Raw genomic sequence first — 15,027 nt, forward strand, 5'->3', positions numbered from 1 at the left:
TTCCGACTTTTAAATAAACTTCCAACCGATCTGTTAAAATAGTGGTGAATTAAATAAACTGCCCAGAGTTGCTCTGTGCAGTGCCAAAAGCCAATCAAACCGTCTACGCTAAAAATCGTCAAAATCAAAGGAGGGGTGGCGGTACGGAGGATGGGAAATCGCAAATGTGAAAAACAATCACAGTGGAGGGCAGGAAGGCCGTAAGTATTCCCACGGTGGATGCCTGCAAGAGAACTACAGCCAGTGGCAGTTCTGGATGTCCCATCCCCAGAAGAGTTCAAGGCCAGGCTGGATGAAGCTCTGAGCAACCCGGAGTAGTGCTATTGCAGGAGGCAGGAACTAGACTAGCTTTAAGGCCCCTTCCAACCCAAATCCTTTCATGATTCTGCTAGCTCTTTGGAGTTTGGTTGGTGGTGGTTGTTTTCCTTAACGTCTTTTAAAGGACTTGAGCTGGGGTTTGTTTGGTTTGCGTTTTTTTTTCTTAGTGTCTTCCAAAGGACTTAACAGAATTTGGTATTTCTGATAGTTTACTCTGTCCAGTATCATCTCAAATGCTACAATGGAAAGTTACTTAGAAGTTACAGTTCTGGGTTCCAAGGGATGCAATCCAACACTGATTAACTAAATCTGCTTTAAGGTGATTTTTTTTAAAATCCACAGTTTCAAAACTGTTGCCCATACTGTACTAGGAGTAAACAAACCATGAGGAGGAAATAATACCTGTGTCCTCAGACAAATTAGAATTATCTAAAGTTGTAGGAAAGATTTAAGAACAGTGTACGTGAAATACTTTTAAGGTTTGGGGTTTATTTGTGGTTTTGGTTTTGTTTGTTTGTGGCTTTTTTAATCTCTCACCCCACACAGACAAAAGAATTATCACTAACAGAGAAGTAACACAAACCAGTTGATGTAAAACTAAGTGGTTCTCAGTGACAGGTCTAACACAGCAGCAGAAGAACACTGGAGAAAGAGTGGGACAAGCCTGTTACTGCACTAAGCTTGTTCAAGCAACAGCTGCTGTCATTTAGGAGATGAACAGTTTTATTAAGAGAGAGACCAGTAATCTCATTCAGTTTTCATAGATTAAAAATAATCCAAATTTCCCCATGCAAAAAATAATTTTTTGTAATTAGATACTAAATTGCCACCTACATCAAAATAGTACTTTTTTTCTTCCCAAACAAGTTACAGCAGAACATACATCCACAGAGTAACTCTTTGGGACTTCACATCAAACTTTCTCTCATAAGTCTGTTTCAGGTAGTACTGCCTACGCAGTGGGTAGCATTACCTCATATTCCTTTTCATCACTCCTTTTATGAACACATTTAAAGTTACACTTCAAGCATTCCTTTTTCCTCTTACTAAATAAGACATAACAGGTTGTATTTTGTTACGAGTACGATATAAAGGTCAGATTTTTGAACCGGCTGATGAATTTCGCCACTAATTTGAAAGACTGTATTAATTATGGTTGGTCTCTGACTGCTTTTAACACTGGGCTACAGAGACTTCTTCAAAGGAATCGTTGTTAACAGCGTGCAATCCAAAATCATGAGCCAACTCTCTCAGCACCTCAAAAATAATGACTTTTAAAAATACACTTTGCGTTCTTTGTAGTTCCCCTTTTCCCCCCCTTAGTTTTTATTCTTTAAGTTATCAGTGCCAAAAACTTATTAAAAACAATCATCTCAGAAATTCCAGGAGATATACTAATACGACCCTACAAAAATACTAGTCTCCATGTTCTACCTTCTGGATTCCTGTTAAGAAGACATTCAACAAACAGAGAAGTTGTCAGTATTTCTGTAAAGTAGCATTTCAAAATTAAATTATTATCAGGAAATCTTTTTCAAAATTTGCATTTATTTATGACATTGAGGTGTTTGGTCAAGCAAGTCACACAGCCTTTAACCACAGCATCTGAGATTTTGTAGCACTGTTATTTATTCATAGTATCAACTAATGACCACAATAGATTGAGTTTCCTCAAGGATACTAGCAGTTGTTATTTTAAATGATTAACAGAAAAAATATTAGCCCATTAACAATTTCTAAGAAATGAGAATTGTATGTACTAAGAGTATAAGCTTCTCCTAAGGATTTTAGTAGATGCATTAAAGACTAGGAATATACAACATTAGGAATCAAAATATTTTGAAAATAAATATGTTCTTTTAATATTACATAAACATGTATGCTCTCATACATACATGAACAGACATAGCAACTTTGATTAAATGGACATCACTAATTTATTAGACTTTAAAATTATTTTCACAGTCCTCCCCTTCCCCCAAGAAAGGCAAAACCAAATTATCAGTACAAGTACATTTCCGAAATGGAGTAACAGGTCTGTCAGTATCTTAGACCTATCAAATAACATCAGCATCATAAGAGTTATCTTATTGTACAACTGTGCACAAGCCTTCCAACAATTCTTCTTCCTCACAACTCAATTTAACTGCTTTATAACCAAAGGTATGTTAATAACAATGATTGCCATACCAGACTTCTTGGGTTTTGGTTTTCCTTTGAAATGAATTAATGAAACAACCTACCAAATATTAGAATAAACAGAAGATTTCAGTATAAACCACAAAGTTTAAAATGTAACCTTTTATTCTTAATCAAAACAAGAATAGTAAAAGCAGGAAAGAAGAACTATGGATTACAAGCCTCTGAATCTTGGACAAGCACAGACAAGGCTAATTGTTTGAGAGGAGCCCCAGAAAACTCATAATGCAGAGTTACAAGATTATCAATATCATGTATTTCTAGAACACCGTTAGAAAAATGTCACTTACAATATGGATTTTTTCCAGTTCCTCATTCTCAGACAGGAAAATGAAAGAGTCTTCTGGAAAGTACACTATGTCTAAAACTGAGAACAACAACCCTGACCACTAAAAATACCTATCAGTTTGAGTACTTATAAGAAGTCTTACATAAGATTAATATTTTACTATTTTGGATAAAATGGAAAATAAAGCACTTGCATTTAAATACCAGCAAATAGCTTTCATCTGGAGCTGGTTCATGTAAGAAAAAAATCCAAAGAAGAAAATATGAAATTGTGGATCTGTGCATACTTTTATAAACAGGCTGAACATTACACAATTCCAATAAATACATAGTTTATATACTGATCTCCGTATTTGTATACCTTTTGATTCTGGATCAATTTCACTTCTAAAAGGGAGCAAACTACTATAAAGTCTATTTTTGAGACCTTCAAGAGCCAAGGTGAGGTATGCATGAATAAGCACACTGGCATCAGTAAGCTCTAAAAAGAACATGACAAGAATTGGATTGTAGGCGCAGTAAAGCAGAAGTGCTCAATCTGCAGACAGAAGCTGTTTGTACTGTACTAAAATGATTCATCCAAGTGCCCCGTCCACACCATGCTTTCTGCTCTGATATGGAAAACTCTTAGTAAAGAGGATGGCCAGAAGCAAATTGCTCAAGCTGCTTCAGTGACCTAAGTCAGCAGACTCCAGGCTGGAAACAGACTGATACATTACAAGATTCACGCACTGTAAGCCCAGCTGCTCAAGGAAGCATTTGTCTGGCCATTTGTGGTACCATTCATCCACAGCACGCTTGACCTGTACAAGCAAAGCCCATTCTGTGCTTCCACACATACCTCTTAGATGGAATTTTCAATACATGTACAGTAAGCCCAGTCACAGGACAGGCAAGATTTGTTTTGAGTGTTTTAATAGCTAGAGGACCCAAGCAATATAAGAGATCAGAAACTTTGGCACTGTAGATAGTATAGATAACTTTTCTTTATTTGTAGCATTAGGTATTTAATAAAAATATTTCTGGAAGGATCATTATCCATAGTAGGATCAATACATTTACCAGAAATGTGTATGCAAAGGCTATTTGCACAGCTTTAATTCAAGTAACATCATGCCATTTTCTTGGCAACTACTGGCAACTACTCTGAACAATGTACATGAAGTGCCATATTCATAATACTGCTGCTGCAGTAACTGCCAGAGATCTGGCCTGTGGCAAACACTGACATGTAAGACCAAAAAAAATGATTCATACTATAATGGTTTTGCTTCACCTCTACAGACTGAAAAGGTAAAAGGGGTTTCATGACTGAAGATATTGCTGTATTTACTATTTTAAAAGAGCAATATTTAATTTCAATAAGTTTTCTTTTAAATGGCAAAGAAATAACACTTTATAAGTCATTAATTTGTGTTTCACAGGGAGCATTACATATTTTTAGCTTAATTTCCTTTTTTTCCCCCCTTTATTTGAAGCATTGTTCCCATTTCTACAATAGCTTCATTTCTCTCAGGAACATATTCATAACACACTACCTTCCCTCCCTCAAACCCCCAGTGCAGCTCTTGCTTTTTTCTAATTACATGGCCAAGATAACAGAATATGATTTTTCTACTTATCCCTCTGCAAAATAATGTAGATTATTTTGAACAAAGCATTCTGGCATTAACACTCAATTAAAAACCAAAGCTAAAGACATTCTTTTCAGTTACAAAAAACATGCAGCTACCCTTGCTTCCAGAAGTTTCTTTACAGTTTTCAGCCCTACTACATTTATCTTCAGGATAATAAAGACTGACAGAAAATGCATTCAGAACTACAAATAATATTTCCCATTTAAAGTAAATTATTAACTTTCCAGCTAGTTCTGGAAGGCTGGAAGGACACTGAAGATGCACATGCACAGCCTCCTCACAGAACACACAGTCTTTGAGTAGGATCAAAGAGGATACAGTTAATATTTAACTTTTCATTAAGTAAACAATATCTTGGTTGAATGGTAAGTTTGCTGTAAATGGAAAAAGAAAAAAACAGGGGAAAGAATACCCCACACCCTTCATGAGTAATCAAATCCTGAAAAATCAAATCATTTTCAAGGTAGCTAACAACAGACTTATGAATTTTGTAAGAGTTTATAGTAAACAGATATCCAGTCCTTCCTGAAAATCTAGCTTTCCAGATCAGCAAACACTGTAAGACTACAAGGAAACAAATCAGTAATAAAAAGGTGAAACATTTCAAAAACCACAATGGGCAGTTCTGAGATGCTACTTAACCAATCTCCCACCAAGATAAAATGAGACAGGTAAAGTGATACTCAAGCCTAAAGTTGCTACCACATCTCATAAGTCTGACAAATCCAAGTTTCTCAATTGTCACAAGCAGTCTTGTAATCACAATTCTGGGAAACACAGTGATTTATTCCCTTCTCAGATGCTAAATTTCAATCTTCAATGACTGCAAATAAAACTTAAAGGTATAAAGCCCAGTTAGGATGGTTCAATGTCAGACAACCTGAAACAACTGCCTTAAGGTCTGATCTATCCAATTCTTTACTGTGTCAGCCTCCTCACTGTGCTTAAGCACAAACATACCGATGCACTGGGTTTGGGGAAGTGGCCCTCGGTTTTCACCAGCCTTTTAAATGGGACCTGGAAACAGTTACGGAGCTACACAGAAAATCCCTGCTTAGTTGCTGGGCGTTTAAATGGATAGAGTAAGGAAAGGCTTAACTCTGTTACCCTACAAGGCCTCAAGACAACTGCTACAAATCAGTTATGTTTCTATTTTTGTTGTTCCTCCCAAGCTGCTGGATGCCTGTGCCAGTTTTATGGGAAACATCGTATTTACAGTATGCAAAGATCAGTTATTCCATCCCTATAGAGAGCATTGGGGAAAAAGAAAACACCCATAGCTTATGGTTCATCAGGGAAAACTTTAAAGAAGAATAAGTTAAAGAAAAAAGCTACCTACAGGGATAAACTCAGCACAGAAGCTGCAATCTACTAAGCCTCATGAGCGCAATAGTACTTGAGCAGAAAATATTCTCGGATGCAGATTACCACTAAACTCACAGAGCAGCTGAAGATCCTTGTGTATGTGCTCACCCTGCGCCTGGAGGTGAACTCCTGCCTTCCTCCCTCTGCCATAAGCAAAGCAGAGTGTTTGCACCCGAGCCACTGTCACTGCAGTCCACTCCTGCTCATACAATAAACAATATAGAGCCCTGCATATGGTGTCATTTAGCCACCTCTGCACAGGGCACTTAACAATGGGCAGAGGGATGGGCGATGGCACAGTGACAAGAGGGAACTTCTGCAGGTGTCTCTGTAAAACCTCCTCACAATCACAAGCCTACCAACTTATTCCACCATGGTTTCAATCCCTATGTAGGCGGCAGCTCAGCACACATACTATAAGGACTTGGACAGTTGTGCTTGAGAGTCAGGAAAAGGAAAGCAAGAGGTAAGGCATGGACAGCAAATTTTCTCTTGTAGTTTCAACTCCTAAAACTGCCTTTCCTTATGTTTCAGTTACACAGGGCAGGAGCATATGGAGCTCCACCACCCAATATCAAAAATAAATGGAGTCATTACATTAACATGGCATTCTTCACAGTTGAACTAAACTGGCATATTTCTTTACCCCAAAGCCAGAAAATATTTACAGCACCTTTCTTTAGTGCTTTAGCTACCAGGATTTAAACAATTAACTGTTTTTAATGCTGAATTTTGCAGCTCTCCCATTTCTGTGAAACACACATTCAGGTAGGAACCTGAAGAGTAAGTAAAAAATAGAGATGCTTTTAAGATTTAAAACAGTAATTAAAGGGTAAAATATACATTGTTTTGCAAATCAGAAATAAAAGAATTCATGAGTGTCTTTTCTGAACCTTTATCTTGAGCAAGCATGCTGTTACACTAAAGAAAAGCAAGAAAAGAAATACAAAAATCAGAAAGGGGGAGAACCAGTAGTAACAACAAACCAAGGGCAGCTAAATGCAACAGTTAGATACTAAACACCTAACACACACTAAAACTTTACAAGGCCATGTTTTTCTGGAAGTTGTGCAAATAGTCCACAACACAGAGTTCCTTAAAGTGCCTTAGCTGGTGGACTACAAAGTGGCCTCTGCCAGCAGCTGCACACAGGGCAGCAGCTGCGAAGCCCAGCACTCCACCTGAACCATGGCAGGCAGCTCTGCATACACACACCTGTACTGGGCACAGTACATCAAACAAGAGCCATGGCGTCAACCACTGCAAGCCCTACTAATTACTGAAAAATGAACAGCTGAATTCAGGTGGTAAAAACATGTTCACATAAAATGGACAATGTGCTGCTTCTGTTCATTCAACTGGCTCTCCCTATTTGTCAGTCATATCATCTATTGATAGAGCATTTGCACACTGTTCATTTCTCCCAGTAACTGATATGAATACGTTAATTATCCAAACATAGAATGTACCTATAAATGTCTGTAACTTCCTCAATATCTGGGCAAATTAACCTACTCTGCTCTGCATGGCTCCTTCCATGAAACAGAATTTATGGAAACCCCAATCAACAATGAAAAAACAGTTTTAAACTAACTCTAATAAACTGAAAACAACATACTAGATAAATACAATATTTTTATACAAATTTTGAGTTTATGTATTACTGGTTTTCCTGTTTTAACTTAGAAAATACTTTGACATAAAAAACATCCTTCCTTCAGCAAGTTGTCCTCTCAAAGAAGTAACTGAGACAAAGCTCATACCAGTGCATTTTTAAGCGATGCCAAGTGACGCCAGTTTTGAGTCAGTCTCTAATAAGACTGTGCAAAAGCATCCTGATGTTAGAGTATCTGAAGCTTATATTGCCATACTGGTCTTGTCAATGAGCATTGAAAGTATCCCAAGCAATCAGGGTCCACAACATGCCTGTCACTACAGACCGTTTTAAACTAAATAGCTACTTTTATATATTTTTTATAACTTTTTATATTTTATATTATGTGTGTAGCATCACCCTACAAAGGCATATTGCACAGCTCATGAAGTGAGGATACACCAAGTCCTGAACATCCAGGGCATGTCATGAAAAACTGCTGCAGACAGAAACAATCTCTTGAGAAGGTTCCACGGGTAAAGTGACATGGCTTTCTGAAAGCTTCACCCATCTCTTCAAAACAGTAGTGTGTCTGGATTTCTCATAACAAAATCCTTCTTTTATAAATAAATACAAGCATCAAAAATTTACAAACATAAGTCAAGAACCCTCCTGTCTGGGAGGGTGTGTCCTTGCTTAAAGGGACCTTTTAGAACTTGGCTGGAGAACAAGAGGATGCGCGTCAAGTGAAACAACCAATGGCACTAACACTGCTTCCCAAATCACAGCTACTCTTCAATAGCATTTGCTACCTGAGAGAACACATTCTTACTTGAAAAGCAATTACAGGCAATATATTCAGTGCTAAGTTAGAGACACAAAAAATGACATTTACTGAAAACGGAAAGGCTTTCCAAAGTAGCCCTTGATTGAGAGGATGTAGTTGGAAGTAGTAGTCTTTTTCCCCCAAGTTGGATCTACACAATAAAGGAACACATATAAAGTTAGAACTCACAAGGTAAGAACCATCCTGTTATTGAAGAGCTTAGAACAAAAGCAACTAGAAACATAGAAGTTTACAAACGAAGACATAAAACAGTTAACAAATGCAGCCACAGAAACTATGAGCAATCATCAAAATTATCAATTACTGAAAAATATCATATCTGACTCTTCCACTTAAAATTCACATTTTCATTTGAAACAGAAAAACCACACCTAAAGGAGATTAGGACTATTCTGATCACCTACAAGCTAAAACTTATCCATTTGAAACACAGACTTCTTTTTCAAGTGCTAATTGAAAAACTGTTTTACAATGTTCCAATTCTAACATTTCTGTAACTTTAATCTGAATTGCTGGTATCACAAGCATGGCATCTTCATATGCAGTTGCTGAATTAATCCTACTAGTAAATACTATACTGACCTTTCAAATACATTCTTGAGCATTAGGAGGATATTAGTTGGGATTTTTTTAGCCCAGAGATCAATTTTAATGTTTTAAAGGATAATAGTTTTTTTACTTCAAAGAAAACAGCTCCTTAAAAATAAGCTGATACTTTTGTTTTACAAGCTATCCAGCCTTTTATATACTCTACCTTGGGATCCCTAACAGACATTGACAGCAGATTAAGTTTTAAAATCTGTTCTATGTCCAAGATATTTACAGTATAATTCAAAACAGGAACAACATGCTAAACTATTCTGTCTCTCTCAAAATGTCACTTCCAAGGCCTGTGGACACCTTAGACACAAAGAATTTAAAAGAATATTTTTGTTCTTCTATTACCAGTATATCACAGATAGAACAGTTTTACAGTAGCAGATATTTTTGCAACAAGTTTCTCCACATCTTGTTGACTTCAGCACTTCACAATTCTCCTCAATCAGCTTTTGCAGAATCTTCTGAAAACTTGTTTTTCTGTCTATGTTTTCTCACATCCCCCACAAGTATCATGTCTCTCTCCCTCTCCTTCAACTTAAAAGCTTTATTTTGCCCATCTCACAATTACCTTAAAAATAATTGTAGATTGGAAAGGTCAAGAGATGTTTGCTTAATTTACAATTCTCCCACTAAAATTTATCTGCATAATTTCAAAGAATTAGCCTAAAGATAACATTTCAATGAATATTTGCAGCTAAGTATTGTCCAATTTCACCTTTTATTTTTTCCCTTATTAAGGTAGAGATTTTATTACTTCTTACTTTTCACCTTACAAATCTGTAGGACACAAAGTCAAAAGAACAGAAAAAGTCCAAACAGCAGGTTTACTGACATTCACTTCCTAAATTTGCTGTTGGTTATTTCTCACAGTGTTCCAGTTTGCTGCCTATCCACTGGTATTGAAAGGGAAGGGGGATTTCCTCTGGTTTAGCAAGTAGAATAGTCTCACCAAAGATAGACATGCAATGGGAATACCAAAAATTAATGTACAAGACAACCACACAGGTGGTAGGGTACAATCTCCTGTTCACAATACTGAGCCATTACCATTACATTGATTCACCTGTCACATGAAAGCTCATACTAACACGATGTCTGAGAAAACCTTTAAAGTGTTCAAAGTCCAGAAGATGCATAAAAAGAGACCCTGCAAATGTGATACAAAGTGACCAACAGCAGTAAAAAAATTTATAAGCTCGCTTCACCATGTGTTAGAGGAAAAAAAAAGTCATTTACCTCACTAGATACATATACTCCACACATTTATATCAATATACCTCACATGAGTAGCTGCTAAGTACGAAGAAATACTTCGAGATCCACCTTTGATTTGTACTGTTACACACCTTGTATGAAGCACTAAATTTCAATTACTTCACCATTTGACTAAAATATTTTCATTGTCAATTTCTGCACACATTCTTAAGAAGAAACCCTGAGAAAAACTACAGCAGAAGTATATTAGATATACAGTCAAGTAAGCAATTTTAAAAAATCAGATCTTTAATAAAATACAGTAAATACTATATTTGAGATGTGTCTGACAATTAAACACAACTATAGTTGGTTTTCTGTATTAATGGTAAAATAAAGAAGTCAGAGGCATACCTCTTTGCACTTGGGCTTACTTTTAAAAAGATTTGTTGGACCTAATTTCAGTTCTTTATTGACTCAATCTTAAGCTAATGCCTTACTTAAGAAACATTTACCCAGTGGTCATTTTATCTGCTTATAAGCAGCAGTAATAAAACCTATCATGCCTGCACTTAAAATAAAACTCTGGAGAGATGCTTGTTTTTCCATTTATCTAAAATATTTAAGAGTTCTTTTTCCACAAATCAATTAAAACAGAGGATATCCAAAAGGTGACTGCTACTTTTGGTAATGGTAGGACATCTAATGTTGTCCCCACTACTGACCCAAAAGGCCCTTTCAGCAAGTTGATTCCCCTTGCCAATTCATTTCAAAAGTGCCCCTAATACATTGGAACATTTTCCGTTGGCTTTGTGAAATTAATCAGCTCAGGGAAAAGCCACACCAGAACTCAGGAGAAGATGGGGAAGGCTGCACAGCTGTGAGTGAGATTGCCCTTTTCATTGACAGCAAACTGTTAGATCAGCCTGATCTGCTTGTAAAACCGCACTCAAAAATCAAACCAAAAATCTCCTTTTCCCTCCCTTCTGTTGCAAAGAGCTCCAAGCACAGACTCCAAAGGCCCTTAGGAGAGGTTCACTTATTATTTCTTATGGAAAATATACACAGAACAATTTCCTGGGGCATTACTCAAGCAAAACACTGTTATCTGCAGTGATAAGAAAACAAGGAGAGAGGTTAGAGGCTTTTATGTAAATAGTATTCTGGATCCCAAAGAGTATTATGGAGCAGTCTTTAAACACAAGCGAGCAGAGACTGGGGAGGGAAGCCATGGTACTGAGCTGCACACCAACCCCTCCAGTCTTTTCTAACCAAAACTCTGTACTTGGCTACAGAAACTGACTTTTATTTCACGTATAAACACCAAGTCCCAGGTCATCCTTTGCTGTACAGGGCTGATTAGAGATGCAACTGGGAACTGAATATGCCCTGCAGAGCTGCTGATATTATAGGTTACACAGTGCTCACAGGTACTGTATGTGCGTGTATCCAGCCCCTGCTGCTAACCCCTGAGGCAGCCACAGCTCCTTTACTTTAACACCAAAGAACACATTCCTGTTGGTGTATTTTTACTCTCCTAGCAGAAGCACTTGAAGTGAAGTAGGTTTTCCATACCCAGAAATAACATGGGGGCTGTGAGCAGCGAGAATACTCACATCACTGATAAAATTAACATCTCTTCTACAATTCTTGCAGATTTGACTTACACAGCTGGCCATTAAGACAGTTCAACAGTATTAGCTACCCTGCCTTATAACACAATGAAAGCACAGAGCTGCAACAGGAGGGCACATTTCACACACCACAGGTACAGCTGCCGTTTGCCAGTTCACTCAGGGCAGTCATGGCATTCCCCTTCTTTAACGCCACTATCTGAAATTTCCATGCTCAACTTCGCATGTTTCATTTGGATTATAGATTTTTTTGAAACAAATTTTTACAACTGAGAACATGCCCACTCTTAAACACTACAGCAAATTTTAAAGAACTGCCTGTTCTTTCACTAACCTCTATTAAGCATTGTGATGCATAGAGTCATGTACAAACACTTCCAAGTCAGTTGTGATTTTTTTCTACAATTGTACTAATCTTGCACATCTAAAAAGACATTTCTGAAAAGATTTCTAAAATACACTTGAAACCATTCTGATGGAAACTACATATTTTAAAAGACGTATCACAGAGCATGTATTTGTAAGTTCCTATTTTCAGCTCTGAAACAAAATATATACTGAGTAAATATTTTGACAGCTGATATGATAAATATTTTAACAACCAACAACAACAAAAAATTTCACCACCTGAATTTCTCACAATAAGTTTAGGTCAGCTAGATGCAAACCCAGCTAGCTGGTATTATAAAAATAATATTTTAGGATTTCAATGCCAGGAATAGGTTTTTTTTGCTTGGTCTGCCTGTTGGAGAACTTCTAAAATATAGTTATACTTAAAAATAATTGTCAGGCTCAGAATTTCATGTAAATTCCCACCAAAACAAAAAACAACAACAACAACAAAAAAATATTAAACAGCTGCAATAAGGAACAGAAAGTAAAGAGAAAAAAATAATAAACACCACTCACTCTCAAATCCAAACACAGTAATAGGACAAACCACCTTAGCTTTAAAAGGCTATTGAGCTCCTCAAATTCTATGGTGCATTAACACCACATCTGCCAACAATAAGCAAGTAAATGTTTACAATATTTTTTCAAATAATTCAATAATAGTGTTTTATTACCTGTTTGGTCAGCACCTGCCTTCTGCAGCATACCCAACTGGTAAACACAGTAGTTCTTTTGCTCTATTCCAGCAGAGCAGTTCATTCCATTACCAAGATACAAAAATAGAAATAAGCAGATAATTTAAAGAGGATTCAGCTACTATCTGCTATTGTAAAAGCATGATCCCAGAACAGACTAAGTCTTCATTTCGTAAATGATGACATCACACTATTAAACAATATTCGTCAGGCACTGCTGGTTTCCACAGAATCACTCCTAATAGTCACCATCTGGCACATATTTAAGGATCAAGAGAGGTAAATTCATCTTTAAGAGTCAGAGTAGTTTATTCTATGTTCATTATCCTCATTTGCTCGAACTACCAACAAAACACTGAACAAAGATGAATGTATCTGTTTTGTCTACCAACTTCAGTCTACAGCATTTTCTTTTAACCAGACACAAAGACAATTCTATTTCTTCTGACGTTATAACATGTAGAAAAATATTAATTAAATTGAGAGCTATAAAAATTAGAATGCAGCATAAAAGCAAGATTGGTGAGATACACCTATGAAGATATTAAATTCACAGTGATATCCAGGTATAAACTCCAGGGCTGTTGTACAGCATTCCAAGTTAAATGAGGCTAAAAAACCTTCGCCATTAGACACCATGGGCTTCTGATCAGTTTTCAAGTATACAGGCAGCCATAACACTTTATTCTGTTGGCAGCCTTCAATAACCCACAGCATAAGACCATTAACTTTTTGTAATTTGCTGTGCACAGGAACAACTTGTTTAACAGATCAGAACTGTCCCTGCTTTCCTCAACTGCCTATTTTACTCAACCTGATGCACTGAAAAAAGTAGTTCCTGTTACAATCAGAGAGGCTAAGAGCAGTCTTTCCAAGGAAATCCTTTTCTCCCACACTACCACAAGCTTAATTCCCTACGGCTGTAAGTTCATCACCCAGTAAAACAGATGAAAGTCTCCATCTCCCACCACTGCAGGTAGACAGTAAAAAAATTGCAGGTTAGGAAAAAAATGTAAAAGCCATACTAATTCTTGCAAATGTCCAACCACACAGCAAAGGGCAAAAACTACATCTGACAGCCAGCAGAATCCAAGACCATAAAGGCTCAAAACTGCACTATTTTAGCTGAAGGCAAAAAGAAAAAAAAAAGTAAAACTGAATTTTCCATTACCATCCAGCTGTACTGTCTGAAAAAGGAACATGAACTAATTCTATTTTTTATTAGCACAATACACTAATATTTAACCACTAACACATAGTAAAAAAATATTTAAAAAAAGAAATCATATAAGCAACCTTACCTATGTTCTTGAGGTTAAAAATTCTCTAGACAATATCCATATTCTTACTTGACTTATTTACATCATACGTTTACTAAAAATGTGCAATCTTCAAAATACTAAAAAAGTGAAACATATACTGTTTTGAGACAAAAAAAAAACCACACTCAAAAGGAAAGCCTTTGAAAACTTACGGGATCAAAAAAGATGACACAAAACTCACATCTTGCACTACAGTCACAGCTCTCTGTGTAGCACACTTCTGTCCAGACAACTTAGTGCCTAATTTTATGTACATAACAGTTGAAAAACTTAAACATATTCTTATCCCAGAAAGAGGAGGGGGAAAAGCTACACAGGCATGCAAAGACAAGAAGTCCTGAAATTAGAAATCCTAAAAAATTGCTTCCACATAGCTCACTAACAAATGATAATGTGTCAGTGATAAAACAACTCTAAAGCTCAAGACACCATAGTCATAGGAACTCTGATAAAAAGGCCTTTTATAATCAAATTTGTCAATTTAACAAAATAATCACGATGTGAAGAAAGAGCTTAGCAATCAGTTTCAACCAGGTCGATGACATGGATACATACAGTAATCAGGATGTAAAACATGTGTCTCCTCATCTTCATCTATTGTCTGTCCTAATGAAAATAGTCTGACCCGTCTCATCTTCAGCAGCCTTGGAGAGCTTTCACGGGCTGTACTCCCAACATCCAGAACATCTCCAGAAGCAGCAGTGGGAACAATTTTTTTCAGGAAATCCATTTTTACATGCCCTCTGTGTTCTTAGCAGTTATGCTCCACTTCCCAGAGCGTGGCTCCCACATGAACTTCCTTGAGCACAGAGGTGGACTTCTTCTGGTGATGTCATGCTTAAACCTGGGTGGTGCCAACAGCAGCGTCAGCTGCCAGCCAGCTGCTCCAAGGCAGATTCTAAAGACATTTCACTGTGTGGACTGATAAGAAAACCAAACAC

The 15,027-nt window shown here is 36.9% G+C and overlaps 1 protein-coding gene across 2 annotated transcripts in view; it reads right to left on the reverse strand.

Annotated features, from left to right (window-relative positions):
* Nucleotides 1-15,027, reverse strand: part of FRYL (FRY like transcription coactivator) — a 162,994-nt gene that overhangs the window by 120,334 nt on the left and 27,633 nt on the right. The window lies entirely within an intron of this gene.

This window comes from Fringilla coelebs, assembly GCF_963513975.1.
Source record: "Fringilla coelebs genome assembly, chromosome: 4".
Classification (NCBI taxonomy): Eukaryota; Metazoa; Chordata; class Aves; order Passeriformes; family Fringillidae; genus Fringilla; species Fringilla coelebs.